Genomic DNA, 5,939 nt, shown 5'->3' on the forward strand with positions numbered 1-5,939 from the left:
GTCGCCGCCTCTGTGAGCACCGCACGTCTGCCGCCCCCGCCGCCGCCGTGCATTTTTTTATTATACATGCTATTTTTTACATGTTTATAGATTTTCATATATATGTGTATGTATGTATAGATATACATGTATGTTCATATATGTATGTATGTATTTTTTACATGTTTTTTGTATGTATGTATGTATTTTTTCAATTGTAATGATGTTTTAAAAATACATATATGCAAAAGTTAGATTTTTAATTAGAAATTTTTTAACTATATATGTTCTCTGATTTAGTACATTTTAGGTTAGTTTCATTTTAAAAAAAGTTTTATATATTTAGGAAGAAGGAATAGAAGGAAGAAAATGTTTTATATATGAGGGTCGAGAGGGGGTCGACGGTCGAGAGGGGGTCGTCGAACATGAGAGGAAGAAAAGGATAAAAAAAGAAGAGGAAGAAGAAAAAAAAGAGAAGAAGAAAGAATAGAGGAGATCTTCTCCTCTATTCTTTTTTCTCTTCTTTTTTTCTTCTTCTTCCTATATGTATTAGTTTTTATATTTAGGTTGTTAATTAGTAGATATTAATTTTGTTCATATATGTATGGATGCATGTGATATGTATGTATGTATGTATGCATCGGGTATGTCGTTGTCGATATACCCCCTACCCGATAACTTCGACATGAGGGGGTCGAGAGGGGGTCTAGGATCGCCGAGGGGTCGAGGGTCGTCGAACATGAGAGGAAGAAGAGGATAAAAAAGAAGAGGAAGAAGAAAAAAACAGGAGAAGAAAGAATAGAGGAGTTCTTCTCCTCTATTCTTTCTTCTCCTCTTTTTTTTTCTTCTTCTTCCTTTTTATTTTATCGGGAACGAGGGTCGTCGAGGGTCGCCGAGCGGTAGAGGAGAAACCCTAAATAGAAAGTATCGTCGGTGTGAGATACATGTACCGTCGGTGTCGGACACTACATCCACGTCCCACAAGTGGCGCGGGCTTCAACGCCCACGTCACTTGTGGGACGTGGATGTAGTGTCCAACACCGACGGCCACATGTATCTCACACCCACGATACTTACTATTTAGGGTTTCTTCTACCGTTCGGCGACCCTGACCCTCGACGACCCTCGTTCCCGATAAAATAAAGAGGAAGAAGAAGAAAAAAAAAGAGAAGAAGAACTCTTCTTCTCTTTTTTTTCTTCTTCTTCTCTTTTTTTTCTTCTTCTTCCTCTTTATTTTATCGGGAACGAGGGTCATCTAGGGTCGCCGAGCGGTAGAGGAGAAACCCTAAATAGAAAGTATCGTCGATGTGAGATACATGTACCGTCGGTGTCGGACACTACATCCACGTCCCACAAGTGGCGCGGGCTTCGACGCCCACGTCACCTGTGGGACGTGGATGTAGTGTCCGACACCGATGGCCACATGTATCTCACACCCACGATACTTGCTATTTAGGGTTTCCTCTACCGTTCGGCGACCCTGACCCACGATACTTGCTATTTATCCTCTTTTTTCTTCTTCCTCTTTTTTCTTCTTCTTCCTCTTTTTTTCTTCTTCTTCCTCTTCTTTTTTTATCCTTGAAGCGTTGTCGAGGCCATCCCAAACCCTAGAGAAGCAGCATCGAGGCCACCCCAAACCCTAGAGAAGTAGCGTCGAGGCCACTAATTAATATTAGTTCTACGTTTGCCACTAATATATCCATCTGTCATGTTTGAATAATAATTGCCATGTTGTAAATATTTGTAGAACTATGGACACTACCCGAGACGAAGTACAAGAAGAGTTGTTGGGGGACATAATCACACGAGGAAGTGATGCCATCTTCTCGTTGTTTCTCAATGACACCGATGGTCTGGAAGCAGCTGGCTATGATTATGATGGCTCCGGTGACCTAATGCCGGTGCAAGAAGGAGACCGTGAGGACGGCTCCAGTGACCCAATGCCGGTGCAAGAAGGAGACCGTGATGACGTCTCCGGTGACTGAACCGAGTCCGGCCAGGTATATATATTAGTTAAGCTTCTGTTGACTAGCTAATTGATGCATTCATTGTTTTGGTATGTACACATATTAATTAAGTCTTTGTTCTTTTTTTAGCCCTCTGGATCGAGCACAACTTCGGTAAAGAGACGAGGCCCGAAGAAAAAGTTGAGCTTGGATGAAAAGTTTGAGATCATAGCAATCGTGCCCGACGGCCAACCGATTGAACCCCTCCGGACAAAGAGCGCATTTGTTGCTCAGTGCGGGGTTTTGGTTAGGGACAAGATCCTGATCAGCATCCAGCAATGGTTAAAGCCGGCTACAGAAGACCCTGAGGTGTCTTATGTCAATGATATGCAGAAAAATGATCTTTGGACTGAGCTGAAGTCAAATTTCACCCTACCGCCAGAGGATGATCCAGAGAAGCCAGTTAAAGAGCAATTAATCAAGTCTTTTGCTCTTAAGAGGATGGCAGAACTATTCAGGAGGTGGAAGAAAGAGCTGAATAAGTTTGTCGAAAATAAAGAGACACCAGAATTCAAGGGTAGATATGAGAAGATCGGAGATCACTGGCCCGCATTTGTGGCCCACAAGACATCGGAAAAGAGTAAGAAGATGTCGGCGACAAACAAGCAAAATGCTGCGAAGAAGAAGCATCACCATCGCACGGGGTCAGGTGGCTATCTTGTAGCGCGGCCTAAGTGGGCCAAGACTAAGAATGATCTGGTTGATAAAGGGATCGAACCAGAGACAATTAACTTGCCAGACCGTTGCCGGACTTGGTTCTTCGGGGCTGGCGGAACCTTGGACCCTGTAACAGGGAAGTGCATTTGGACGAACGATCAAATGGACATACCAGTCAGGAAGCTTCAGCAGTATATCGAAGCAGCGCAGCAAGGGACGTTCTTTCCAGATAGAGAGAACGACGAGCTCACAATGGCCCTCGGGAATCCTGAGCACCCTGGACGGACACGAGGCATGCTCCATTCTGTGGAAGGTTGGGTTTCCGGACGCAGGCGGTTACAAATCCTAGGAAAGGAGGAAAAATTGCAGCAGACCCAAATGCAGGCGCTGCAAGCAAGGGTAAAAGCGATAGAGGAACGAGAAGAAAATCGCAGCAAACGTACTGCCGAAGCTTCCCCCGAAGCTACCCCGCCATCTCAGCGGAGAAGCAGCGTGGCTTCCACCGAGCTGCTTTAGCCGGAGCATGCCTTGACGGCTCCTACCAGCTATCCCATGGATGCTATCACGGAGTCTCAAAATTGCCACCTTATGATGCAATGGATAAAGTTGAAGGTCAAGTCGGCTGTTGGCTCTGTTTATCCTACTGAACCCGGCGCAACTTTTCACTGCCGGCCGATTCCAGAAGGATATGCTAGGGTGATGGTGGATGAAATAACGGAGGGATTTGAGGACCTCCAGCTTGACCACCCTACCGGTGAAGGGGAGACTAGGCTAGGGTCTGCTCTGAAGACTCCATGCCTATGGCAGAAGGAGCTCATCAACCTTCCGAACTGGACGCCTCCGCCTCCTCCTCCTCCTCCGGCAAGTCAGGGCACTCCGCCTCCTCCACCGCCTCCTCCTCCGGCGAGTCAGGGCACTCCGCCTCATCCACCGCCTCCTCCTCCGGCGAGTGACGATCAGGGCACTCGACCGGCTCCTTCTCCGGCGCGTGGTGGCACTCCGCCTCCTTCCCCGCCTGCGCCGACGCGCCCGAGCAGCCAGCCTCCTCCTTCTCCGCCTTGTTAGCAAGGGCAGAAGAGACCTGCCGCCGCTCCAGCTGCTCCGGCACGTTGTAGTCCTTCTCCTCCGCCTCGTAAGCAAGTAAAGAAGATAGCCGCTCCGTCTGCTCGGCCGGCGTCTAGCAGTACAGCCAGAGGCGGGAGGACATACAGATTTGGTCCTTCTCTGAAGACTCCAGAGAAGTTACCATACGAGAGGACCTCGGAGGAGAACGTGAAGATCGCGCGAACCGAAGTGGATGACTGGTTTCAAGGGTTGAAAGCAAAGAGACATCCACCTCCAGAGGAGAAGGTAGATCCGGTGAAAGCGAAGCGCACTCTGGCTGCCCTGACAAAACCACCCAAGTCTCTGCCGAAAGGAAACTATGAGCGCATTATTGGAAAGGAATTTGCCGAAGCGGAGCGGTCGGGAAGTACTGTCAGTGATCAAAGGCTGAAAGAACGACGAGCTGGGAAACAAATTGCCCAGCTCGGCGAACAAGCGAAGCAATCGTGCCCCCCGCTCAAGGTGCCTAGCGACAACGTCGCTAATGATCCAAGGATGGTGCCTGGTTATAGCAATCTTGCCGATTACCTGCCCGACGATGTACATTATGAACCCATGGAGGTGCAGATACAAAGATACGAGTACGGGAAGCCTCTCGTCAAAGATGAAAGATCTCTATCAACGATGATGCGAAGATTGCATGATTGGTACTTGAAAATCCACAGAGACTCTGGGGGGAGGAGTACTTTGTATGTGAAAGTTAAAAAGGAGCATGACTTCGTTGGAATTGAACTGTTGCCTGTTCCATTGGAGGAGTTCTTTCAGTTTTTCAATCAATTGGCCCTTGATAAAACAACGGTCACCTGCTACTATCTGTAAGTAGTACTACTTCTGTCATTGAGTCTCTCTATATAGCTCAGCTCTTTCATTGCATGTATTTATAATCATCCTCACTATATTATGCAGATTGAAGATCGCCGAATTGAAGAAAAGACAAGTCGGTGATATTGGGTTCATTGACACATATCTTATAGATGCAACTCAGGTTAAATTTCATGCCGCAGATACTGAGGCCAACCTGCTACGATCGTTGGTAATAAATGAAAACAAAGATATAATACTCTTTCCTTACAACTTCAAGTGAGTGTTATTGTCTTGTGCGTATTCGGTTTCCCTTATATATTATATTAGTCAAGGTTATAGTAATGTAATTGATGAGTTATGCATGTGTGTGCAGTTACCACTATATTCTCCTAGAGATTAAGCTTGAGCAGGGACTAGTAACTGTCTTAGACTCAAAACGAAAAGATTCCCAGGACTATGCGGACATGACTCAAATGCTCGAGAAGTAAGTTAAATCGATCATTATCCACCATATCAGTAACTTTGTTCATTTCCTGATATATCAAGTAATTGTTTTCTTTGTCTGGCAGGGTTTGGAAAAAAATCTCCAAAAAAGCTTCAGGACTCCCGAAGAATCTGCAATTTAGACACCCGAAAATAAGTACTATAGTAGCATGTTCCGCGCATCTCCTATTGATTTGGCATTCTTGCTTATCAGTTTGATTAACCTCTATTTCTTGTAAAATGGTTGTGGCAGGAAAAAGGGAATGATTTCTGTGGATGCTACGTTTGCGAGTCCATCCGCCACACGGCCTGTGAGTGGGGCTACACTGACGAACAATATGAAGTATGTAAATAACAACATTCACAATTTTATTTTATTACCATCATTTGTGTTGAGTTTCATTCATTCATATATATATGTATTGACCCCCTTCTTCAAATTAGATATTTCGGAAGCGGGATGAACTCCTAGCACCAGCTCGCATGCGAGCAATTCAAGAGGAATTGGCGGCATTCTTTCTTGACCACGTGATCGCTGAAGACGGAGAATACTATGTGGACCATGAGTCTGTATGATTATATTTGTAAGAGATAATTATTGTATATATGTAGCCGGTAGTGTCGGATAGATATACGAGAACTTGTTGTTCGACCAATCTCTCAGAGAAGGAGAGGTGGTCGATATCACTTCTCTCTGTATGCATATATGTTCATGACGATCTTCTGTTTCCTTCGTTTGCTTACTAGCTAGCTAGCGTGTCTAATCCTCTCTATACGTATGTATAGTACGTAGCGTCGACCAAGCACGGACATAAGAGAGGACACTTCTCTCTATTAATTATAGCTAGCTAACACAATATATGAAACACCTAAATTAACCCCCCAAAACCCCCCAACCCCCCCCCC

The sequence above is a fragment of the Triticum dicoccoides genome, chromosome 4A, assembly GCF_002162155.2.
Source record: "Triticum dicoccoides isolate Atlit2015 ecotype Zavitan chromosome 4A, WEW_v2.0, whole genome shotgun sequence".
Taxonomy (NCBI): domain Eukaryota; kingdom Viridiplantae; phylum Streptophyta; class Magnoliopsida; order Poales; family Poaceae; genus Triticum; species Triticum dicoccoides.